General features: G+C 35.2%; 2 protein-coding genes across 5 annotated transcripts in view; one reads left to right on the top strand and one right to left on the bottom strand.

Moving 5' to 3' along the window:
* LOC116173815 (uncharacterized protein DDB_G0283697-like) overlaps nucleotides 1–16,879 on the bottom strand; it is a 30,085-nt gene extending 13,206 nt beyond the window's left edge. For 2 of the 4 annotated variants that reach the window (XM_031491529.1, XM_031491551.1), the window contains exon 1: nucleotides 16,372–16,879. The gene's annotated coding sequence lies outside the window, so the exon portion shown is untranslated. Of the gene's footprint in view, nucleotides 1–11,014; nucleotides 11,131–16,371 lie in introns of those variants that run through there. The other 2 variants (XM_031491543.1, XM_031491536.1) reach the window with 2 other exon arrangements.
* Nucleotides 1–27,946, top strand: part of LOC116173843 (U-scoloptoxin(01)-Cw1a-like) — a 53,212-nt gene that overhangs the window by 14,912 nt on the left and 10,354 nt on the right. The gene's annotated exons all lie outside the window — the stretch shown is intronic.

Genomic DNA, 27,946 nt, shown 5'->3' with positions numbered 1-27,946 from the left:
AGCTTAACCGACACTAGTCACGTTCTGAATGCTTCCAGATCGCATCAAAGGACAATTTCAAGCTATTTGCGGTTGGGAAACTTTAACCTTAAACGAAATGTGTAAGTCCAAGAAATGCAAACGGATCTTAAGACGTGTCGAAATGCTTCAGATTGCAGAATAAGTCGTGCATTCTGAGCATCTTCAGTTTCAAAATGTTGAGAGAGGACACGATTCGGTTCAAGGGAAAGATACCAACAGTCCCATTCTTTACAACAAGGATAGCAACTTTTGCAGACATTTTTACTTTTCCACGAAACTTGTAATAGGAAGTGTTATACTTTCTACACAGAGCTTTTTCTAAAAATGAATCAATTTTGAAAAAACCAACCGATACTTTACAAATAAGAAGAAAGTTGTGCGAAGTGTGTTAATTAGATTGTAATTAACTGCAACAATGGTGTGTAAAATTTTAATAAGGATCCTCAAGGTTTATTTGCCATATGTAAAGATCTTTGGCTAGGTTCAGCGAAGATTTCGTAACCCGAGCCACTATTTTTAGTTACTGCGCCGTTTGCAAATTAGCCAAATTAATGTAACCGAATTGCGTAAACGACTAATAATCAATATTAATAACACCATCGTAATGTGTACTAGAAAAACTTTCATTATGTCGTAAATGTAACCTACAAAGCACGTGCTATGAGAAATTCAAACAACCTTGCCCAAGTACTAAAAGTAAAAGTAATTTAGTAATCTAGTTCTTTCTCGCTTCAGGTGAAAACCTTATGTATGAGTGGACCTTCAATCTGGATTGTTATTTTAATGTATGGGTACCCTAAGTAAAAATATAGTTTCCTATGTGATTAACAAAACAAAAGACATATAATATGGTGCAACGAACTTTTTCCTTTGATACACTTCCTGTATAGTATCATATTTCCGTAATCAGTTCATATATGGAATCCCGACTATTATAATTGTTATAAAACAATGTAAATTATGCGCTGCATATTAATACAGAGAAGCTTACGTAATAGTTCTCCACAACCTAGCTTTCTTAATCACCCATATACCAAACTATAGGTAGGTACCTACTAAAGACGATTAGTTTTATAAGTCAATCATTCATTTTCTTCTACGAATATTTGTCAGATCGTGGGCGAAAAACGCCAAAATTCCTCAAGTACGTTCACCTTTTTTACCTGTCGCAGTCGATGTAAGGGATCTTGTCTTGTGTATTTACCATGAAGCTTGATTATGCAGTCATGAAGTTAATGGTTTTTAGTGCCTGTTACAGTTAAAACTGTGTTTTTAGATACGCGTTTGATTCGATAGCTAATTGAATAAATCTTCATTTCCTTTGGCACTTAACGGAATTAAAAAAAAATTATTGTGCAATGTAATTATAGGTGCACGGCCACTGCTCAAGGAGCACAATTCAAGGTGCTCAGACTTGAATTATTCCACCCCATGCGCTCATTGCGTTAAAATATTTTATTTCAGAATAGTAAGGATAAAAGCCACATTTGCGGATCTGTTCCAACACGTACCTAGATGGCTTGTTTCTAGACAGAAACACGGAGGGAAACTGAGACAACAATCAATGAAACTCGCCATTTCGCATGCAATGATAAAAATTGTCAGATTTTTCCTAATAATAATTGATGCGCGCGTGTCCAAAGAAGCTGATCATAATAGTATATTAAGATACAAGTGTATAATCAAGTCTTTAAAGCACGCGCAACGAGTTTAAGGGCACGACGCGAAGCGGAGTGCCTTTAACCTTGCAATATAAAAATATTAAAATATTAACCCAGTCTACTAAACCGGAACCGCTTTGAAAAGAAAACTCTAGTCACAATTAAATAAAAGCAACTCTAGTATAGAAAAAAGTTGGCAATCATGATAATTTGGGCTGCAAACGTCATTTTTCACATAGAAATTAAAATATGGAAAAAAACTGCTAAATTTAGGTATAGGACATTATGCATAGGGTGCTCCATTTAAAATAAGCAAAATAGCATCAACTTATTTTAGTTGAATTGTTGACATTAATACATTTTCAATTGTTTTAAATCTTCCGAAGTTTTTGAAATATTTTGAAAAATCGGATTTTACGAACCATCTTTTTTGGCGTTAATATTAATTTGACCTAGAGCAAAACCAATGATCTTCACCATAGCATCGTTTAATGCTCTCCGACGTTTCGTCTTTGCGGAACTATCAACTTGATTTTTTTAAATAGGGCCCTGATATTCCGATGTGAACCGTTCTCTATTGGAGTTAACATTTCTTTAATCACGTTCATAAGAACGCTACGAAATTTCCTTCGCGTAGTACATGGCGCATTACTTTATTTTAATGCCTCATTGATAGTGGGCTTCCATGTTCAAGTTTCCATTACTTTCATTCTTTAACGTTACAGTTTTAATATCCCTTGGCCAGGATTAAGCTGCTTTTACTTTTTTGGCGGAAATAGCATTTTATGTAACCAGATAATTCATCCCTTAGTTTTAGGATTCAAAATTGGGTTTATTATCTATTATGGCCATATTGTCAATGATTGTGGATCGCGATTCCATTAAACAATTTATGCAGAGTATTGTTTTCGTAGCTATACTTTGTAAATCAAAAGAAGTGCAAGTCATTACCTAAATCACAACTCTTAATAAAACATAATTATAAGCATTCCATTCTACTAGCAATTTCCGGTAATTCTGTCCGTATTGTTTTTAATTGCACGTGATAAAGAATATGGATATTGTGGATATTTAGCTATTGGAGAAAGAAACCTTTTCATGGTGCCACTTTAATATTTCGTGTACGATTTGATATTGTCGTGAGATCTTCTCCCTGACCGTTCCAAATAACAACGAAAGGATTTTGCCATTATCCTTATTGGGATAAAAATTCGATTATGCATATTTCGTAGTCCCCTTGAATAACCCCATACGGCTGCTTCATATTCGAGGGTTGCCGACTGCTTTCGGGGATATTCTGAAAAAACGAAATTTTGCAAAATCGTTTTTATTTTTAAAAAAATATATTTCAAAATAAATGACACATTATTATGGCCACTTTTCACTCTACAAGATGCTAGTTTTAAATTTTAAGTCTGATGTTTCGTCTCCGGTTAACCATGATCAACTTGGTTTTTTCTTATGCAAGTCATTTTTACTTCTTGTGTCGTTTGATAGTGCATTTTTTTAAATTTCAAAAATGTAAATATCATTATTTTTAATAACAAATAGCGCTCTTAATTCGTAAAAAAGCAAGAAACTACGAACATACGCTACACAACACAAAATTTGCCAGGCAAAAAAGAAAATATTTTAACAATATTTAAAAAATAGTGATGTTTACAGTTTTGAAATGAGAAAAAATGCTCCACCAAGCGACACTTCCATACGAAAAAACAAAGTTGATGATGGTTAACTGGACTTAAAATTCAAAACTAGCATCTTATAGAGGGAAAAAAGTTGCCATAATAATGTGTGTTTAATTTGAAATATATTAAAAAAAAAATAAAAAAGATTTTGCAAAATTTCGTTGTTTCCCGGATATCTTCGAAAGTAGTCGGAATTTTTTAGTTTGAAAACGGCATTTTGTTAGACATCAAAATTCTCAATTTTGCCAAATTCAAACTAGCTACCTATGTCCTACAGTTTCGGAGATCCCCATGGTGGCCCTCGAATTTGAATCAGCCTGTATAGTATTCCGTCATTAATTTTTTCTAAATAGGTTTCCCTGTTTCTTTTCAAACGATTTAAACAACTTTTTGGATATGAAGCACTACTCTGCTTCTGATTTCTGTTGGGTTCCGATCAAGAAAAAACCGTTTTCCTCCAAAGAATATGAAGAAATTTTTTTTTTCGTTTTTTCATGTTTACTCTGGACTGATTTCTGGTCACAATAGAGATTTCTGGAGTAGGTACTGTGCAGATTCTCCAGCTTCTGCAGTTCAGTTAGAAATAGAAGTAATTAAAAAACACCGCAAAAATGAGATAACAGCATTTACAGCGGATTAGGAGTCAATTTTGCAATGTTAAAGTGACAATCTACATTTCACAACCACAATCTAAGTAAACAGTTTAGAGACATAGGAACAATAAGGAAATATTCTAGGTCACACTGTGAGAAGCCCGTTACGGAATTTACAAATTCGAAGCACATTTCTTTCTCATACTCATTTAGAAATTCTCTACTTTGTAAATCAGAACTTAGAATGTCTAAAGATGAGCTTCCACTATGGATTAAAGGAATTAAATGTTAATTATTAAATATAGTCACTGTGCATGTAATTATCCATTATACTCGTACAAGGTTTAGTAATACATTGAGTGAAAGCAGAAAATGTAATAAAATTTGTGTGGTGATTGTGATATCTTACTGTGCTAAATAAGATGAAATAATTTAGTTAAATTTTTGATTACCGTTGTGAGAGACTTCACTTCTTCCATATACCTTTCGTAACACAGTTTACCACCAAACGAAATAATCAGCGTATTTGGTGAGCCACTTTAAGCGAAAAGGGTTTCTAGAACTATGCAGTACCTATAGTTGTTGTCAGTGACCAAAATGGTAACAGTGTTAATTTGTCACGACGTTTGTCTAGGGTGTAACAATCAAAGATATCTCTTTGTCAAAAGGAGTTAGTGATATCGTCCCTAAACTTTCACGTTACTCCTCTATGGTCACACTGTAACAGAGACTTTAAAAGTGGCCAGTGATAATAATTCGGGAACGTATACCTAAACCGTTTGGAAAGGAGATTTTGTAAGTGTCATTGAAACTCAAAATGCAACATTTATAGTACCGTTGTTTCAAACCTGAACATTTTGACTTCGAACTCTAATCACCACGTCGCATTAATCTTTATATTTCCAACTAAGGTTTAGAGTCACAGATTAACTTTTAAGAAAAGAACAAAAAAAAGAAAAGAAAAGAAACAGTGTCAAATTCCAACTTCACTTTCATATTCCAAGCTTCGGGCTATCAAGAGTCGCAATTCATATCTTGAATTGCCTACAGCTTCAGACTTAGAGAATCGTGCTTCAAAATTCATTTAGTCAAGCTTCAAGTTTCAAGTTTTAAATTTTGAAGCGTCATGAAAATTCAAGCAAGGCGATTAATCTCCATCATACAAGCTTTCTATCATTTATATTACTATATTTCTTAAATAATTAGTTTATTGTGCTAATCCCTCTATATCTATGGATAAACAATTTTTGTATGCATATTTCCAAAATATGTGTTAGAATTCGCAACAAATTGTCTTGAAATTGATCTGTAAGAATCTTTTTATTCACAGCTGTAACATTAGTAACGTTAAATCTTCATAATTGAGCAGTTAGAAATAATTGTAAAAATAAATAAATAAATAAAAGTATGTTGTTAATTCTATTTTTTTGGGGTCGATATCTTATTTATTTTTTAAATTATTTTTACATTGTTCCTAATTGTTGTTTCCAAGTCTCAATTCTCTTTTGAGTTGTATAATAATTAAAATTTCATGTGAAGCACGTTCAGTTATTATTTTAGATCAATACACTCCATTAATGTGCGACCAATTAGCTTGGTGATTGTTTCAAATTGTAACCAATCAGATGATTTTATAAGTGATTAAAAGCTAGATAGCTTTTTATCAGCGATAAAAATGCGTGTAGGAATGCGTAAAATATGTAGTGGTTGTAAAATTTACTGCCTTTAATTAATATCCCTAAAATACACTTGATCAGGATAATTTTATTTTTAATTCACTCAAATTTTCTTGTCTCCTGGAAAAAACTATCGATCAAAAGTATAAGATAAAATCGCTCCAGCTAAATATGTCACGATTTTATCACACTTAATTAAATTAAATAATTCTTTGGAATTCTAGGAAGTGATCAAGGCTGCTGAGTTTCTCAAATTACTAAAGTCAATATCAAGATTTTTCTTGTATCGGATGCAAGATGTGGATTGGGAAATTTATAATCCGAATTTTCATATAAAAGGTTGTGTCCAGTACCCGAGTTTATTTCCGCTAGCTGGATTATGTGGGTGGTTTAATAGACGTTTTGCCATTGCGCACAGTATTACTCTTTTGAAAATTTGAAAAAAATACCCCCATTATCCAAAACATGGTAAAAAATATAGATATAAGAAATGATTAGAAAAATGTATCGACATAATCAATCAATACAGAGAATGTAATACGCACATGCGATCGTGTGAAACAAATCAGATAAATACAGTTTTAATTACCTTACAGTTAATAATCCGTAACGTCCATAACTGCGATTTCGAATCCGAATATTCATTTTTTTAACCTCGACTCATTACCTATTCCATAAATGTCAAGATTAAAAGCAAAAACGTCAAGATCCACACCTCTCAAAAATTACCATGAACTATAGATAAGTCTCCTACATAGTGAGTATAGGCATGTTGCATTATTAATACCGACTTTGTGGTTGAATGAGGAATTTCCGCCATGGGGAAGGTTTTGAGGAATTGAGTTGTTTATTTCCTGTATGGTTCATCACCCCATTTAGAGTATGGTTCAACCACGAGTTTTTTCTGATTACTGTAGAAACAGCGGAATAATTCTGTAGAACTGTAGAGGTGGAATGTGTTTCTTATATTTCTTTTTTTATTACATATTTTAAATTTCAGAAAATAAACCGTTGTACTGATATCATTTTAACTAGAAAAAACAACAATACCTTATTCCTCTTCCTTATTTCTGCCATTATTTTGAAAATTAGAAAAATAAAAAACTGCTATAGCTACAGTTTTATTAATTTTTATAAAACCTGAAAGAATTAGGTCGGAATTTTTATTTTAATATGCTACCTTAACTTTAGATCCAATTTAAACAACGTTGTATCTGCCCGAGGCCCCCATGGTGATTGACAAAAAAAAATAGAATATTTTCATTGTAACAATATATAATTTCACAAATATTATAGAAGAATCCGCGCCTTGCGGACCTGGACGACTAACTGGGTACTTTATTAATAATTACATCGAACAGTTGCTAAAACTAAACTGCTCATAATAACTAATTAGAGCATACTAAATCCTTTAATTCGTATATTTCAACAAATTGCAAAAGTTTCTACTCTTGTTAAAGATTGAACACCTGCATTATTATTAACTTTAATTTCTCGTGCCCGCCACGGGATAAGTATTAAAATGAATGTAATTGAAACTGCACCGCTGCTCTACTTATTAAAACTTGTTATGGTACAGACGACACGGTTTATAAATCGTGTATAGATGTTATATGTAGTGAAAGTGGTGCTTATTTTAGTGTTATTGCTGCTGATTTGTTATTCCTTACATAATAATATTTTGCATATGAAATTGATTTCTAGCTAATTTAACCATGCTGCTTCACAATTAATATTTACGCTTCGTGCTCTTAGGTGCATGGTAACAGTCTTCTCTAATTTCTTTTTTATTGGTGCGATGATTGTATCCATTTTTACACGATGCAACGGTAAAATTCCGTACATTCCAGCACGAGCTTTTTGACAATTCATTATATAATCTGAGTAAGAAGCGAGGAACTGAAGTATATTTGAGTGATCTCGCCCGTAAAATTACATGAAACGTACATATTTTAGTAATTTCATGTTACATTGACATTACATGAATGATCGCGGAATTCCTTTTTCACTGTAATGACATAATATTACCTACCGACTATTGTAATAGGTATATTATTAAAAGTGCATTTATATTTAGTACCTAACCTTTCAAGGCTGGTTACATTATTTTCCATCATTTTATCGTTAGAGATCGGAGAAAAATGAGGCCCCCGACCCCGGCAAAATTCTTAGCAAAAAACTATTTTGAATGTGTCGATAAATCTAATCGGCTTAAGAAAATCCAAAAATCAAATGAGTTTCGTGCTTGAAAATGCAGTGGCGATTTTAACTCTTTTCGACGAACAAATCAAACGGGTACATTCTTAATGAGCATTTATTGCACAAATTACATCTCCTCATATCTAAAATACGGGATGTTCGACATAGGGAACAATACCAATCTTCACTTTTGTTTTTTCCACTATTCGTTGTCCTTTTTGCATGGAAGAAAGTATTCACAACCTTGCCCATTTTCTGCCTTGTGTAGATTTTTTGGGTGAAGGTTTCTAATTTACGGTTCAAAAACCAAATTTCACTGTATTGAATATAAATATAAATCTACGCGTTACCTTATTTATAAGATATCTAAAAACTACCCTCTAGTCGTCCAACGTTGGAAAAATTGGATCTCTCTCTAATTAGGGTTTGCGGTAAAGGAAATTTGTTTGTTGAACTTAACCCTGGACGCGTAGCTGGCGTAAGTAAGAAATGTTAGTCGTTGCCTAATCCAAATGACCCAATTAACTCGAGACGTATTAATTGGCGTCCTTGTTTATTATAGAAATTGCAGTTGGGGTTTAAATTACCGCGGTTGATTTTAGTTCGAATTGCGAAATATTATTTTTTTAAACACATAGACTAACCTTCCGCTTTCTCAATATGATTTATTAATAGCGCGCCGCAACGAGAACCCAAAGTCCATTCAATTTATTTCCTAAAATTCTATACTTGACTTCTGCACGGAAAAATTCTCCTAGTACTTTATTCGAAAGTTCTAAACACGAATCCATGTACCGAAAACAAAATTTCCACTGTATTTGCACAACGTACGCGAAATTACGAATTGCGCTACCTTTGATTTTTCGAATTCCAATTTGGACCAACGAATTTTTTAATCACGTATCTTTAAGTTGAAATTACAGAAGCTCAAACGCGAGTCTGAAAAATCGCTGTTATTTTGACGTGTTCTCTACAACGGCTCAAGAGCAATTAGTTAATTCCTCTCCCTTCTAGCACATTAGTCCCCTTACACTTTCGCAAAGTTGACAGTGTTTACCAAGCTGGGTCGCTTTCTTTATCAAGTACGGGGTGTGATTCAGCAAGTTATTTAATAAACCTGAGTTTATCAAGCACTAAAACCGACGACTGAATTTTATCAGGCCATTAAAAAATCCCATGGCCAACCTCGCATTCCACTGACAGAAATAAAAATAGCGACTTATGAAACCCACTGTAAGTGTTGTGCATTTCTTGACCGAACTACTAAAGAATTGTCCCATTTGTTGCCTTGAACATGAATAGTATACAAACTAAAAAAAAATAAAATGAGCAGTGTTTTTTTTCATTTTGGATAAATTGTGACTTGCCACATTTTTCTTGGAAATCCAAGTCAGTACCGGAATTTTGAAATCATTTTTGAAAACTTAGATACTGTAGTGAGACATGTTTAAATACATTGAATATTACACCCCTCACCTTCTCCCAGGCCCAGACCTCCGAGATGATAGTGTTAGGACCCTAGATTTTACGTCTTTTGTTTTGTGGTATTCTAAGTTACAATTTTAGAGGTTGTCAGTTCTTTTATTTGAAGTAGCACAGAGACTAGGTAAATTAAAGGCGTCGTAAGAGTTAATTAGGCTAGTACTTTGGTTTACTCCTTAATTAACATTTTGGAAAGAAACTCTTTCATTTCGGTAGAATGAGAAAACACATAAATGACAGTACTCAGGACCTAATAACTACGAGACCGAGGACTGGTAGTAGGGGTTGAAATGGACAGTAGTTTACAAAACCAAGTTGGAGGATCTATTGATCCCACTGACAGAATAATAATTATGTCTTTGTTATAATAGCCGTAGTTCAGCGTAGGTCTTCTTGTTACAGAACCAAAATTTAAGGCACCATTTGACCTTACTGTCTGCCGTAGTGACCAATTTAAAACCACCCTCCAAACAGTGTTTCTTCTTTGAAACACTTCAATGCATATTCATGAAGTGATAAAAATATGAGTCAATTATAACAGGAGGAATTAAATAATACTTTCAGCTAAATTAATATCATTTACTAGCAGCTTGCGTAATTAGCAAACTAAATTTCATTTCCGAATACAAATAAATGACATAACTCCTAACTTTAAATTTTTAAGTCCGTCCCTGACCAACGCCCCCATCTGTTGCATTTATTCATATCAGACCACAGATTTACATTATGGGTACTTGCAAATATTATATCTCTACAATGAGAAACTATTTCGGTAGATAACTTCATAAAAACTTAATAGTAACTTCAGATAAACATATGCACAATGAGCTTTAGGGAAACTTGCGATGAATTTGACAGGAACTTGGAGAAATATAGTGGGAAATTGAGTAGAACCCGAGACTAAATGGAGAAAACATTGAAATGAAATATGGGCACCAGAGATAAATGTGACGGGACCGTGAGGGAAAAGAAACCTATGGGCACAACCTTGATACAAGCTTAAGGAGAAATTTGAGGAAAAGTCGGGAAGTATTTGGAAGAAAACAATTGGTTTGGGGGAATTTGACCTTTAGAGTAATTTCATACGAACTTGAAGGGAAGTGAAGAGACATTTCACAAAGAAAAGTTCACAGGGGCTTCAGAGCTGGATAAAAAAAATAAAAAGTTGGGATTAAGAAGGAATTATTTAGAGCTTGATATAAAAATTAAATAAATCGTTTGTTTGGATGTTTGTTTACAGAGTGGTTGAAAGGGCAACGATGTGACAACATGGCCACAGTAACACAGGTCGGAGGGTTTGAATCAACCTGTATACGAAGTTGAATATCAGTAATTTATGAGTTATACATACAATTGATTTCATTTTCTATGGCACACATCAGTTTTTTGAGACATTTTGCTATATTATTTTTTGTTTAAATTAGTAACAGCTTTATAAACACTCCATTAGACTAGAGAACTGCAGTAATCTGAATAAAAAACGGGCGTGGATCATCTTGGTAACATTCACTGAATGTTTGCATACATAAATTTGAAAGTTGAATAAACGAACTTGAAAGTTCAGGAAATGTATTATTATTGTTGTAAGAGTTTGATATCATTTACTGAATCCAAACGGCACCATTGTCCCAAAAACAAGACAATTTAAAAATAACATACCGACTCTGCTCATCCATATTCCAGTATGTACTTACTCATAGCCCACATTTACTTCCTTCGACAAAATGTTTACCAGTCAACGACACTCACTAATTATATCAGTTTTTGAACTATAAAACACGACTACTGAAGTTACAAGCGACATTAAAAACACCACAACTTCATAGTCCAGTAATCGTTAGAAAGGAATTTTATGTCCACCTCGAGCATTAAAAACTGTACTTGGACAGTTAGGTTTTATAGAATAAAAGTGAACTACCTGTATCATATTTAACTTCCTATCTCGCGCGATTATAAGCTCTATTGAGCGCTATAAAACAGGCGAGTAAAGAAGAAAATTCTTTGGCACACAGTAACTGTCGTTGCAATCTCGATCACCTTCACTTTCAACGACCAACAAAAAAATTACCACACCGCCCTGTGCAATTTCAATTGCGTGAGCTGCGTGTCTTTTTATATCGTAAGTTTGCTCTTTTTGTTGATTTTTAGAAAATTGATATTTACTTTCTTCTTTTCCGTACTTTACTTGAAATCGTAACGTCTGATCACAGTCAATGCTAAAGAATAGAGGCTAATCTTTTATTGAAATCATGAATGGTATCTATGGGATTTCATAAAGCATACCGTAAAGAATTTCAAGTTTTAACCGTGGACAGTCTTAGAAACTGCTTGTCATGCAGTTGATCACAAAAACAAAAACCGAAACTTCCTTGGTACGTACTCGTTTTTTTATTCGTGCACCAACTCCTACATTTTGTGACTCAAAATTAGACATAAAATTGTCAATCTGGGGTTACAACTCAATGCCTTTATCGTGCCCTGTTGTACAGATTTGGGGACAAAGTTTCATGATTTGTGCATCAAAATTAACGGAAAATGTTTTTGCAATTTAGGGAAATGCGCTATTTTGGTAGATTTGACCGTCAGTCTCCGTTTGGATGACTGTATGAAAATAAAATCTTAGGTTTACTGCAATGATTTTTCCTGTGTTTATTCAACATTTCCGAGAGATACCTACCAAGGTACAAAAAATGTCATTACGTTGATTAATCTTGTACTGCATATTTTAATTTGATCTACCTATACCTGTATCTGCAGTATGAGATGCTGTGTAACGTCTTGTAGACGGGATACCATGAATGTCAGAAGTATTTCAAATAAGTAAATTTGATACGGGTGGGGTGGTGGTGGTGGTGGGTGTTATTTACGAATAAGCACAGAATTGGTTTATTTCATTTGAATTTGTACTTTGGTGTTCTTCCATTTTATAACAGTTTAGAATTTCGTAATTTTGCTTGTTTAACTTTATTGCCTGTGTGTAATACTTATTTAGATTTGTGTATTTAATTATAAAACGTAAAATTGCGTGATAAATGTGGGAAGATCTGGACAAATTTTGAGTTTTTTTATAAAAGGTTTATTTCAGTGTTGTGGTATGAACAATTATGCGTTCCTTCGAAGTTGACGCTATCTAACCTAATTTTCATTGGCGCTTCAAGTCGTGGGCGTAAAAGCTTTTCCAGCACCTCATTCTCCGCGTTTACTTTACTTGCAGTCAGTGTTGCCGTAGTTTGATTTCACTTTGTTAAAAATTGTGTACGTGTGTGCGATTGGTGATTTGTCTTTGCCGACCGCTGACGCATAGGTAAAAAGACATCAATTGAAAAACGGCTATGATCTACGAGTATATGAAAGAAAATTGAAAATATTAGGACGGTTAGAATACATGAAGTGTAGAAAAATCTAGTCAATAAATAAAGGGACTTCCGCCCATTTCCTTTGTCGGTACCCACTTTGGACTTCCGGTTCACTCGCAATTCGCGTTTGAAGTTTTCATCGTCCGTAAAATCTTGTCAGGGATATTCCCTTTTTCGGTACCCACTTCCGACGTCCCGTTCACCCGCAATTCGCATTTTGCTGGATTTCGCTAGAAATCCTCCACAAATTAGTACTCCATTTTTGGGGCACTTCTCATTGCTCGAGCTTCTATTGGCGACACGAGAAAGAGAGTCCGTGATTTGGGCCTTAAGAAACTTTAAACAAAATTCACAAGGGAAAGCAACTTTTGGGTGGTCGAAGTCGACTACCACTCGAACACGCGCGCCTTGCACAAGTTGGTTAATTTCACTTCTACAAAAAAAAATTCCGTCACGCAGGAGTTGGGCGCGTTTACAAGATCTTTCCAATGACACCAATTTGAAAACAACTTGACCCAAACTATAGAAGATATGAATCAATTGAAAATCACCATGTTAGTATAACACCCTCGGGGATGCCTCCTAGATGTGGCCGACCCCAGAATATGTAGCCTCGTCCCTAAAGTTGTTAATTACACGGCTCCGTTAGGGACAGGTACACCCCTCGTCTTTCAACAAGCGTTCTTCCACGAGTGCGCATTTGCTGCTATCCAGCCAGCCGGCCGGCCGGCCAAAGTGAGATTAAACGCTACCTTTTCACAAATAAATTTACAACAATGCGATAAGGAGAGTTTGGAAAATATTCACTCTTCACAGGAACACTAACGGCAAGTACGAACTAAACGGAGAATGAGATGTCGGAAAAGTCGAAAGTGGGGGAGGTTCCTTTATTGACTTGCTTAGAGTTACGGGGGGGCACTTTGAAGGCCCCCCTTTCAGGCAGTATTGAATTCATCACGTTGTAGGCAATCTAAGTGAAAAGTTTCCAGCGTTTTATAGAAATATTAGAAAATAGTATTTCGATTATTACAATGGGTTGCTGAAAATTTTATCTGCGCCACTCAACATCTAAAAAATTTGTTGTTGTATGTATATATTTCGTAGGAAATTTTACTTAAAATGCTTCGTTTTAGAGTTATTAAGAAAATTTTAAAAAAAGGTAGATTTTATCCCACTTGGGGGTGGTTTTGGGATGACGGGGTCAACGCTGAGGTTTCAGAGGGTGTTTAGACCTTTCAATTGTTTTTAATTTTATTATACGCTCGTTTGATATATATCTTTTTTTCTCTTTTCGATTACGTAACATGTTATCCTTATGCAAGAATATTTTTCAAAAAAATTTAAAATCTCTTTATTACGTAATTACACCAATAACATAAATCTAGATAACCTACATCAAAATAAAACAAATGAACGTGTACGTTTCCTACAATACAAAACGAAATTAGCAGTAAAATGGCTTTCATTTCAATACATTTTGAAAATGTGCGCGATTAGCTGCAAGGCAGCGGCCTAACCTCTCCAAAATCTTGAAAAAAAGTTAATTTCTAATAACAAGGTATAAGTAAGTCTCGAAGTAAGTAGTAAAAAATCAAATTGTTTTTCGCTACCCATTTTTTTCCGGTAATAAAAACAACTGAATGCTATTTTATTACGGGAAATAAAATATTAAATAACTTTTATAATAAAAAAAATGTATACGTATACAGTCATTATTTACCGAGATATAGACTACATTCCATAAATTGTGGATACACTGTACAGATACCCATTATTTTTAGGATGAAAACTTAATTTTTTAAATTGGAAACTTACATTTTGGTGTTCACCGATAAATTCTACACTGAAATATACAGATACATCCCCATATCACACGTGAACGGATTCCATACGTACCGATGCGACACCGGGCCCAAAAGATGCCTCGTACTTCTGTGTTGTCACAAAATTGTTAAAAAATTTAATATGTATTTTGTACTAAAACCGGACTTTCCATGAGAGTGGTAACGTCTATATCCTTTGTTTTCGTCCGTCTAGCCCTACGCGACATAAATCTTGAAACAATAAGATATTAGCCTTCAATTTAAAAAGATTAAATTTTTGCATTTTCATATTGATAACTTTGACATTATTTGCTAGTGACTTATCGGGTAAGGCATAGTCTTACTATTGCCAAAATTTTGAAAAACTCAAATAATTTAAAAAACCTTTTTGTAAAAAACCTATTTTTGTATATTTGTATATTTGCATTTTCATTTGTTTCTCATATAATAATGGAATACATTTATAGGCTTACCACAAAAGGAAATACACAACACAAGTAAGCAAATCGCGAATAAAAGATCTAAGATGCTTAGTCGGACGTTTACAATGATACAAAATGGTATAGCAATGTCTAAAAAATTCACTCTCACTCACCCCCTCATTCTTATATTGCTGAATATCACGATAGCATGATTGATTTTCTATTTTCACAATTGCAATTAAAAAAAATACGTCAGAGTAAAAGCACAAGATTCAGTTGGAATTTGCTGTAATTGTTCATATTGGGTGTAGAATCAATGTTTGCTGTGGTAGCAACGGTTTTTTGATGATACTTTTGAGACTATAGGACCTGTTTAACAAGCTTTTCCACTTTTCTCAATTCTCTCAGTATATTCCATCAACGTGGCCTTAGTCATATAAGGCTTGTTTTGATAAGTCCATTATTTTGGCAATTTACTGTACAACTGGTAACTGGCTTGTGTTGCATTGCTTTTATTTAATTAATTTACACTTTTGCCATTTACATTGTGAATTATTTATCATTTAAAGATTAAAGCACGTAATGCTATGAACTAGTTGTTCCCTTTCTATTTTACTTTCATTGCATAATTAGAACTAGATATCATTTCCATTCCTTACCATTTGGGATGGGCGCACAGCCCTTCATTCCGAAAGTTATGATAAAACCAAAATATTTTATAATAATAAATTGAGATCGTAGATGCAAATTTAATTAATTAAATTCCATCCCAAGCAAATAAGTATTAGTATGCTAGAGTTTTCGATGTCAGAACAATAGCTATAAATGAATGTATGTACAGATTTTCCTTTTCATTTACATTCATGCACGGTGGAATTTCAAGTACGCGATTTTGCACCTTTACAGAACGGATTCTTCGATTGGTGATTTTATAATTGAATCGTTCCGGTAATGTAGTAACAAAGTGTTTAAATATACCGATAGATTCCATTCAATAAGCGCTTTTACAAGCAGAACAGCGAAGAAAGTAGCATTTCACTTTTCATTGTCGACTATTTATCAACAAATTTACAATTAGTGAAATTAATTATTTGTAAAGGTATATGTATAAATAATTGTTGGGTAAATTAAAGTAGTTTTTACATCATTAATATGGTTGTGTACTACATCGCTTTCATATTTTTAGGTTTAAGCAGCGGTATTTATTGTTTGCGCGAGTTAGGTGATACTTTCATATAATTTCCTATGTGACCAATTAATCTCGATTTTTAGTAAATCTACTTTTACTTTTTCACAATCTGTAAATAACAGGAAATTAGGTATTCAAAGTGCATCATAAAATATATCGGTTAACGTAACACCAGCCTTTTGGTTTATTTTCACCATTAAGAAAACCGATTAATGCGGGCAGCGTAAATAGAAAACATGAAGACTAATTGGTAATTCTTACCTAAGTAAATTGGAACGCTTGTTTCCACTTAATTAGTCAACGCATTTCACCTCTTTCACACAAACAACTCCACTGTACTTTATGCAACACAGATTTTTGAAAATTAATTTAATTCGTCGGTAAAAAACTTTAAATAAAAGTAAGCTAGTGCCAATAAAACAACGGCGTAAATTAAGTACTTGATATAAATTATGAAAACGTCCTTAAGGAAGCGTAAAATCGCGTTACCTATGTTTAGTACGTAATTTCACCAAAGAACTTGCAAAAAAACTCCCTTATATCAATTATCGAAATCGGCAGTAGCGCGGAACATCCAAATTTGAGGTACTTCACTCCAAGAACTGTAATTGAATAATTCTTTAAATCTCTCAAAAAATAATTAAATAAATTTGTAATTTGACACATGTGCACAGATTTCACCGGTGTATTTTGAAAAATTTTTGTTTTCAAACGCGAACGATAAAACTTGCAGCTGTTGGAGTGAGCGCAACTTGCCGAATGAAAATTTTATGCACGACTTGAAATTGTTCTGGTCATAATTCTAATTAGCGGTCTTACCAATGACCGCTTTCATAAGACGGTGTTAGCAACTTTACCTGATCAACTTTCTAAGGTGTTCTTCGAGCATATTCCATCTCACTTTAGAACATTGGCCGAACCTATGCTTTCTCGCAAGTGTGATTTGACAGTTGTCTTTTTGAATTTTTTAAACGTCGATGCAAAAATAAGGTAACCTTCGATTTACCAAAGGTAATTGTAGGCCATTCACGCTTGGATAGTTTTTTTATTATTGAAAAATGCACGTTACGTAACGCAATAATGCGAACGATGCCTGTATATCACTTTGCAATGCAATGGTCATAAACCAGGCAACAATGCAACCGTAATTTTGAAACCAATTTTTTGATTTGGAGAGGTCCTTTTAATTTAGAATGACCATGTCACAAATTATTTTTTGTCACAATTTATAAATAAGCGAATCTTCGTTTTGTTACTCTGCATAAATAAATTATATTTATTTAAATACCTGTCGATCAAACACTAACTTGAAAATACATTCATCCCCCTTTATATAAAATCACTGCCTTTCGATCTTTGCACATACCCTTCAAAAAATACTGTAACGGTATCTAATTGCATAATATTGGGGAAATGAAATATCCGTTGCGAATTTTTCGTTTGCCAAAGGCCGATGTTTTATTGGTGGACTAACGCCTATCTACCAGATTTTCCAACCAAATCATGGAGATAAAAGTAAAGTTTGTTACTGAGGAGAATTTTAAAAACATATATCAATCACTTCTGTTCGGCCAGTATCAATTCAGCGAACGCGCGAGGTTAAAATTCTGCAAAGGGTCCAAGATTATACCGTGTGTTCTATTTTGGTTAAGACTGCAGTGCATCTTAGCTGTTTGTGAAAGATAGGGACTTCCGGCCATCGCGATATGTGCCACTTTTTCGCAAAGCTTTTAATACGACAAGCAGAATTCAAGAAATGATTTTTGTAAAAATTCAAAAATTAATGGCATCATATGACTCAATACGAGAGCATAGCTTCGGTTTTGGCGGATATGCCGCCTCACCTCGCTACCTTACACACTCTTGAAGGATTCTTTGGCTTTGTTTACAATGATAAAAAATGCACGAAATTACACTATTGACAATTTCAAAATCGACCATTTTAAAACGATATTTCCGTTTAAATGCGCTTTATAAAGATCACGGTTCCGCATAGTGTCTCGTGATAGATGAGATGAGTATTTGAATCGTCTCGTGACGGAGCGTCTTGTGACGGATGAGATGAATTTAGTCTCGTGCAAAACATACAGTCATACCGAGCGATAAGAAGTAGTCACTTCAAAAATGTTGAATGAATTCTAGGTAATTATAAAGAACTATTAAAAAATTCGGCGTCATAGGTGGAGGTGAAAAGGCGTTACCGTGAACGAACATCAATGCACTTGTCAGACGAACCAGTCAATTTATTTCGAGTTGTGAATTAAATTAAAAAGTTTTATACATGGTATGTTCACAAAACTTCCATTGCCAACTATGACGCTGAATTTTTTGAATCTATAGGTATAAAAATCATTATAAAGTAAGCCACAACCTTAACTAAAGCTTGTAAAAAGAATACAAAATAATTTCGTAAATTTCAAAAGACTTCCATGAATTCCAAGAGGACGTACACCAGAATTCCTCAGTGGTTTGTCCCTCGAGTTGGACGAAAAGTGTGACCATGAATTGAGCAAAATCGTTCTTCATTGCGTCTTACAACAATCCATTTTGGCTAATTTATCCAATAACAAATCTTATACCTTGAAATCAATTGTTTCAAATAGAAATCACAGTGTCCACTCGGGTATTATGAAGCGCTTTGTATATGTTTCTCAAATGATTACAATAAATTGATAATCAACAGTTGAGTAACAGAATGAAATATCTTTTTCTGTAATGTTAACACACCGGTTAATTATTTTTTTTTATCAACCTCGTACAAATAATCGAAAACAACGCATCTGGTATAAACATTTGTGCACAGTCCAAAAATGTAAAAATATACGGGCTGTATCATTTCAAAATATCGCCAATTCTTCCAATGTTACTAGAGTAAACCGAGTCCGATTTACACACTGTGCTATGAAAGGGGGACATGCATAAAGATTTGAATATCGTGTCTAATTCGAAAGCATGGTACAGTCGTTTTCAACAAATGTGATCTTTACAAATTTTCAAATTTTTAATATCTCATGACCTCGTCCATTTGGAATTGTTCCATTGCTCCATGTTTTTATTGGGACCAGCTTTACAGTGACCGTGCTAATTTTAGCGAACCTTTTGTTTACCTTTGTTTAGTTAATAATACAGTTTATTTGACAATTTGATGTAAAATTGGAAGCACTGTTAGGCTGATGATGATCTTGCTGTCGAAACGGTTTCGAGGTTTTAATATATTATGCTCATTTTTTAAGAAATCCGTTTGGGTTGGACCAGGAAAGGTTCGTTTTGCAGCAAACTCTGAAAGATTATCGTTTGTTTAGCTGAAAATGGGTTTTTTAACCAAAGACCAAATCAGGATTATCGCGCCCTTAGCCGCTGTTGTGTTCGCTTTGTCCTTCTATCCGTCTGTCCCACTGGCTGTGTCAGTATTCAGTATTAAACCTTTATTTAATATAAACGCGGACATAATTTCTTTTCTGTTTTATCTAGTATGGTCTTCAGGCTTGCATCAAGCAAACAACATAAAAGTGATCAACAATGCGATTTTCACGAGAAACGCAACGAGGCCATTTACAAGAGGCGGATTATAGCTAAGCATTCACATTTACTATTTTATTAATATTTCTTTTATGCTATCATTACTATTATTATATTAACACTATACAAAATTAAGAAACATACAATCGTTTATTGGTGGATACATTATGAATCCTTCTTTGAAGTTCTTCCCTCTAATTTTCCTCGACTTGCTCTCATATTTATTCTCTCTCGAGGTTAGTTTACTTTTTTTTAACACAATATAGCTCTAAGAAAGGTTTTTCAAAACTTACCTTTTTCCGTTAAGAATTTGCAAACCCAAAAGTGTAATAATAATTTGTACAACTAGAAAAGAAAGTGGAGTTTTTCAACTCGAGTTCAAAGTTTGACACATGAGCGTAGCGAGTGTGTGAATTGAACGAGAGTTGAAAAACACTTTCTTCTCAAGTTTTACACATAATTTTTTCTGAAACTATAATCAAAATTAAAAAAATTATTGTATGAAATAATGAAGTTTGACACTTAGCAATATAAATACGTAGCAATTGTTTTTTACTTTCCTCACTAGAGAGGAAAATCGCATTTTCTTCACCCTTTTTAGAGAAGAAAGTAGAAAATACTATTTTAACTTCAAAAGTTTTACGTAACAAACCGCTTTTTTTTTAATTTTTCTTAGCTTAATCCAATGGACAATTTTGAAACTAGGACAAACATCCCCCGGCAAATTACGCCCGGACAAAAACCGAATGCATTAACCCCCAGACAAAACTCCCGGGTCACACTAACCCCCGGATAAATAACCCCTGGACAGTAATCATCCCGGACAATATGCACTCCAGCAAAAATTAAGAAAAATAACCTAAACCATCAAATAACCTAGTGCCCACCTCTGCTGGATGTCATGCTCCCTTTGAACTTTAGAAAAGAATCTACATACACATACCTATACAACTTGTTGAAAATGCCATAAAGTGGTTGTCTCCCGGGGGTTTTGTCGGGGGGTTATATTGTCTCCCGGGGTTTTTGGGTGGGGGTTATTGTTCCGTTCCGGAAAATTTTATGAATTTTCGCCAAATGTTCTCATCGCAATTTTTGTACCAGGGATGAATTTTCAGTAAAACGTGTTAAATCGTAATTATACAGGAGAAATGGGAATTACTATATTGAATTTGTAAGATTATTGGCTGTTGGTCACTGACATCAACATCGTATTTTTGCTACTGCAGTAAATATCCCTGAGATTTTCACATACGATATCTACGTCACTTTGATGAAGTGTCTTGTTTATGAGTAGGTATAATATACATCACTTATATGAAGGAGTGGTTGGAGTATGCAACGTGTTGGTGATTGCTGCACCTCAAATACATGAAGGAATGTGGATGTTCTTTTTATTTGCAAACTGCGATCACCTTTTTTTGATCTTGACTTTTGTATTCGATCTTTGAATATTTACGTTTTCTAGTGCAGAAGGCTAGCCCTAGGCCCACGAAGTGAATGTTTTCAAATTAAGGCTCTGTGGCCGGTTACGTATGCTGCAACACAAGTGAAATTAATTAAATTAATGTATTTACATGGTATCATGATGACATTTATTATTCATTAGGCAAAGTATTGAATATAATTCAGAAAAGGTAGGTATACTTGCAGGTATATATGCAACCCAAATTACTTCGTTTTGAGGATTAAAAACTAGATAAGAAAAAGCAAATTGAATTGATTTTTGAGTTTTAGGCACTGCTTCGATAGCTCTTCAAAATTGACTACAAAACGTATAACCATTCTGAGATTTAGAATTAAAAAATTTAATCCAGCCAAGCCTCATTTCTTAATTTTCGAGTGAGGGTTTACCTTCGGCTGTGGGAATTTTCAGGACCACAGATTGAAGTTTTGAAATGATTGGGCTTAGCAAGTAGCTAAAAACAAGATAAGTGTTTTCAACACCAGTGAGTTTCGCCGCGACGGTGAGAGAGCCGCTGTGGCGGCGTTTGGAGCGCGGTAAGAGAAACAAAAGCACCGTGCGATTTGGCGTTAAATTCCGGGACGATATAGAACACTCTCGCGGAATTTTCAAATGTGCCTCCATTTAAGAGACGACTACTAATAACGCCTGTGAACAACGATAAGAACAATTTTTTAGCCGTGTTGGGCCCCTCTGGCCGTGCCATCTCCGGTGATACAATCACCAAGGGTAGCCGTCATGGAGAGGAGGTAGGATGAGAAAGTGAGGTGCGCGGTCCCGAAAGGGAAAAATACTCCCAAACGGAAGAATTTGGGCGAGGATATCCCCATGACGGACAAACGTCACAACGTGAGAGCAATGAACGACAAAGTATTGCAACTTATTAAGATCATCACCAAAACTAAGAGATTCGAAACCCTAGTCTGTGAGAATACGGCAAAAGAAATAAAAGAAGTCTCACCAGATCTTGGCAGTACTGCATCTCGTTTGACCGCAGACAAAATAGAGGGCTTTATGAAGAGGACAACCGATGCAATCTCAAGTCGTAGGGATGGATTCATCCGGAAAGGAAGCAGTTTGCAGCAGATGCAAGATCAAGATTAAGGCGGAGAGGACATTGCTCGCGCACGAAAACGTGTAGAAAGTGCAAGTGTTCGAAGTAACTCAAGATAATTGGCCCAAGGGCACGACCAGAAGCCAAACAGAGGATGGAGGAAACTGATAGGAAATATTCAATAATATTAATAATATTCAACCCAAACGCAAAGCCAAAGAAACACTTACACAATAAAAGGCTTTCTGTAAAAGGAAAGTCTTTAATTTATATTTCAATGTAACTATGTCTAAGTTTCTTACTCTCAATGGTAATAGATTGAAGATCTTATAAGACATATGTAGAAAGCTTTTGTGAGTTTTCTCCAGACGATAAAATACCAAGTTCAGTTGCTCTCTATTACGTGTACCATAATTATGAACATCAGATCGTACAATTTGGTTGCTTGAGTTTGTTTTAGCATACAAAACACAGTTCAGTAAAAATATACATGGCAAAGTTAACAACTTAAAGTCTATAAATAGCTTCCTACAGTTTTCTCTGTAACCGATATTACCTAAAACCCTAATCGCTCGTCGTTGTAAGGCAAACACCCTTTTAGCATGAGAACAATTGCCCCATATAATATTGCAATAATATATGTGCGATTGAATTAAAGATGTATATATTTGCTTTAAGAGCTCCCTAGACACGCATTCTGAAAGGCGTCGCATAACATAAATATTTTTGCTTATTTTTTTAGAAATATACTCGATATGCGACTGAAAAGACAGTTTCGGGTCCATAAAGACACCTAAAAATTTAACATAAGGTGGATTCTCGTACTCATGATTTCTTAGTGACATTAACATTCGTACAGTTTTATTGTTATTTAAATAAAGTTGATTTGCTAGACACCATTTTTCCGCAAGATGTAGTAAGCGAAGTGGCAAAGGATCTGAAGTTAAGGTACGAGCTAACATGATTGGATGAGTTGCAAGGAGCAATTAACAGAGCCTTTTGGAGACTTTTAGAAAATCAATTAAAAGGAGGGGAAGAATAGATACCGGTTCCTAGCAGCCCTGAAGAGCAACGATGGGAAAGAAGTCGCCAGAAGCATATACGAGACTATAACGAGGGCAGCGAATAAATTATCGGTTGTCAAGCAAAATAGGTTAAAGATCTTTATCAAAGACCAACCAGGGAGACAACACGACAGATTGCGGAATGCATATGCGTTACGAAGAGCATTAATTACAGCATGGAGGGACAAACAGCCACCGCTAAAACTAGATAAAAATGTGAAGAAGCCATACTCGCTAAGGGCTACACACAAGACAAAGGATTGACACTTAATTTTGCCGTCAGTAAGAAAAAAGAAGAAGAAATGCCTCGTATGTGATAAGACCGGGAATACCCCATGGATAATTGCCTGTCCCGAATTTAAGGCGGCCATAAGTGTAGTAGAACGGGGAAGAAGGCCCACTAAACTGATAAACAGGGAGGACCTGGGAGCCAATAGTGGGACACTGCTGTGTAAGTGTGTGCTTTCGAAACGTCCGCTAGCGACAAGCAAACCTTGACATGACAGTACGGGCGATAGGCTGTCCCCCAAACAATTCGGATTCATGAAAGGAATTCTCAGCGAATAGAAGAAGCATTGTTATTGCGCTGCTTGAACTTAAAGTGCCGGATTATCTGGTGAGGGTTGTGGAGGACCACCTCATTAACCGTGTCGCCTACGCCACGAAACCGTCAGGTGAGGAATACACGTTTATACCTAGTGCGGGGGTGCGGTAGGGATCGGTCCTTGGGCCTCTTCCGTGAATCGTGATGTACGATGGGGTCCTGAGGATATCAACCGCGAATGGAATAGAACTGGTAGGATTTACCGACGATCTCACGGTAGTAGTGAGCGACAGAGACGATGGCGATTAAACCAGTGCACACATGGATGAGACCGCGAAGGCAACATTGGTCCCCAAAAAAACCAAACTCTCCATGATTACTGGGAAGAAGAGGGCCCACGTCACGGTAACCTGCGAGAAAACCGTGAAATGCCACGTGGGGCTGTACAGAATCATGCGCAATGTTGGGGTGCCAGGACAAGTAGGAGGAGGTTGGTGGCCACAGCAGCGATCATAACCTAGGGCGCAATGATTTGAACCAGGACGCCGCCGAATTAACAAGGTGCTGAGACTCCCGCCGGTTTTGGTGCATGCGTGAGTTGACATCTCCACAGAAAATCGTTAATCGCGGGGTGGCATCCAGGACCTGAATATCATGCAAGGCAATGAAAGGTTGCTATGTGTTGGGAAAACAAGCTTGACGCTGGAGACGAAGTACCAATATTCGGCCAAAATCTAAACTCGTGTCAGTAAGTCCTCTGCATGCGTAACCGAATGCGTTAAGACAATAATTCCGGTTGGTACTCAGTAACCCAAAATTTTGAGAATGAATGTGCACCGGTCAGTTTTGAACATATCCAAGTCTTAAATTTTCATAAACAAATAGGTTGGTGTAAACAGTACTCTCCATTTACATTGATGTACTTGCAAATTTGTTTGGGTATTTTTTTCCGTGATGGCACCCCAGCCAGGGTACTAACTTTTACTCTTTCCATTATTGACTTACTTACAATTCCCCGTAGTTCAATCAATTATCAACTATTGAACTATTCAATAACCAACCTACCCTCTACTTTCCACGCAATGGACAACAACCGATTAGAATAAAAATGTTATGAAAAATATTCGAAACCAAAGCAAATAACTTTATGATAATACGTATTTCGGTGATTCAATATTACCATTTTCCATTCACTACAGAAAATCATTTGAATCTCAGTATGCAACCTAAACTACGTGCTTGTAATGGTACTCACCGTTCATTACTTCAAAGCACAATAATCGTGTACTTTACCACAGATTCCACTACAAGTGACTTTACGTATCAAACTTTTAATAAATTTCTACAGAGATTACTGTAATTAAAACTATAAACGTTTAATTCACAAACGTAGTTGCTGATTTTACATATCGTAAGAGTATTCTTTGGTATGGTTACAATGTCCAGAAAACTTTTATAAAGAAATTATAGGTAGATAAATTCATTTAATTACCAACTAAGCTTTGACGTTTAAAATAACACAGAACGAACAATTCTTAATTCATGTTTTGCATACTTTATTTTTAAAAAAATACTTCAAAATGCATGTTATTCCCTATCGTGAAAGAAATTAAAAAATAAACATAAAATCAAATGATGAGCATGAGTATAGGTACTATAACCAAATAATTACTCTTTGCTATAACAATGGGCCATGTACAACCACTCAGTCACTTCAACAATATATAAACAAGGCTCCCGGTGTTTCTATTTTTTAGTATTATACCTTACGTTTTATTGAACCAAACCTCAAATTAAATTTGTTAAATTGCCCCACATTTTGAAAGTGATGTTTTAGATAAAACAGTTAGAGAGGGATTCGTACTTAACCCAATACTCTTTAACGTATGTATAAAATACAAGGACAGAATATTAAGGCAAAGAGTCAAAGATGAGGAAGGAAATAGAATGGAGATTTTGTGACGAAAATAATAGAAGAACGAAGAAAAATAGTAAAGAAGTATATTAGACGAAGAGAAAAACATTCTCTTACGCATGCAGCGGTCATAAACTGACTTCATTTTGTGCGTATATTGAATATCGGGAGCCCGTACGTACACTATACACATATCCCCTTGATTCCAGTCGACTAAGTCTTTAGTCCGTCATATTTTAATGTTTATTCATTACTGAAGAAAGTACATGGATGAATATTGATTTATTAATCCCGGACTTTGCCCGCAGTTTCCCGGTGAAGGTTACGCCACTGATAACGACGCTTTTGTAATCAAGAGTGTCGGAATGTAATAAATATTTACATAAAAACCAGGAAACCGAGTACTTTAATTTCCGAGACAAAGTAGTGTCATTTTACAGACGAGTTTTGTGTTAAATTTTACTCTAAATCGTATTTTAATATAAAATTTAAATTTTCATATAGAACTTTTCTGTCAGTGATGACAGAAGTCATTATAGACATTTATCACTGTGATAGGTGCGGTCGGTAAAGTGACAGGTGGCGAAAAAGCCGCTATAATGGTAACTAACATAAAGTAGGCATGAATATAAAGGTTTCATGACGATTTTGGGATTTTTCTGTCTGAAGTTCGTTGGACCAAACGTTGACCAACACAACCAAATTAATGCCAGACGGTCAGATAACAATCTTCATTTATTAATATTTGCATTTTACATTAATTGCATTAAAAGCATGATTATTAATTAATTATTTTTGTTGTGTACCACCCAAATTAATTGAAATTTTATGGTATCTGAACTCATTGCAAATTACTTTGTCTGTGTGTTAAACACAATTCTGCAACTTTATGGTAACATTGCTTCAATCAATCGTTGATGGTATCAAGTAATTTTTTAATCTTATCGGCTCTACTCCATCTTTCAGTTTCCCAATTCAAATGTTTTCAACGTTTCACTGTATTTGTGATAGCTTCAATTCAAGTGCATCAGCCTTCTTCAATTTTCGTTTAGTGCTAAAATTATTCCATAGCATATAGCATTCTGGTAGCAACAGATGGCACGCCAGAAGCAAAGGTCGTGTGGGAAATCTTCAACAGTAATCAATAAGGATTGATTTTAACTAAGGGCCGCTCTTTAATTCATTTCTCATCTGAAGGTAGGTAGATAACTAAGATAAATAACCTTCGTCAATGTGATTTCATTTTTACCATAGTAGTTAACTATCTAACGATTAGGTAAAACACCGGCCCTTTGCATCTAGATTGAGATACACCCATGGGTTCAGATTTTATGTCATGGAGCCGTAATTCTTTTGAAGTACATTCAACTGCAATATAGTTACTGGAGACATATCCGTCCACGTTAATAGTGTGCTTGGGATGGATGGGTTTGAAAATGTAACGCCTGTATATGATGCTATAACGAAATTTGGTAAACATTATGTAAAAGTACATTTGGTCCCCACCTATATACCTTGAGCCGACCTATGTAGCCAGATGCGTTTGTAGCTTTAACTTTGACTACAAGGGTCCTGGGTTCGAAACCCAGGTAAGGCATGACTGTTTGTGATTGTATAGTGCAGTGGTTCTCAAAGCGGGTGCCGCACGCACTTCATAAAGGCCGAAACCCATTGGCAACACGCCACGCCACGCTACGCCACGCCACGCCACCTCACGTGGGACGATTCAAAACCCTCAGATGTGACCGACGCGTGTTGGTACGTGTGAATGTTCCCCGGTCGCCTCTCCACTCCCGCGGCAATCTGTTTCCGTATTTATTTTAAGAGGGGCATTCCGCGGGAATGTTGCCGATAGATGGCGAACAAGTAGAAAATCACCTAAAATTTTATTAAGCATGCAATGTCTTTCACGAATGAGTAGAACGTTTTTAAATATCGTAATTTCTGATTCAAAACAATGGCAGCAGCAGCACATTTTTCTAAAGAACTCTCACTAGACGAACTGCTTGCGCTAGTGTAGTCCATCGCACTCAAAGTTACTACTGCCAATTTTTTTAAATAAAATGACAAGCGTGTCATCACGTGGCGTGTAACAAATATGTACACAAACTGTCCCACGTGAACCTATGCCACATGGCGTGGCGTGGCCTGGCGTGTTGCCAATGGGTTTCGGCCTTAAGGGTGCCGCGAAATTTTTAAATATTATATTATTATAAAATGAATATTCCTTTTTTATTATGTTTTTAAGTTTCTATTTTATTTATTTCTATGGTTCATA

The sequence above is a fragment of the Photinus pyralis genome, unplaced genomic scaffold, assembly GCF_008802855.1.
Source record: "Photinus pyralis isolate 1611_PpyrPB1 unplaced genomic scaffold, Ppyr1.3 Ppyr1.4_LG1, whole genome shotgun sequence".
NCBI classification, from domain to species: Eukaryota; Metazoa; Arthropoda; class Insecta; order Coleoptera; family Lampyridae; genus Photinus; species Photinus pyralis.
Note: the sequence above shows the minus strand (reverse complement) of the source record. Positions and strands in the feature narration are given on the sequence as shown.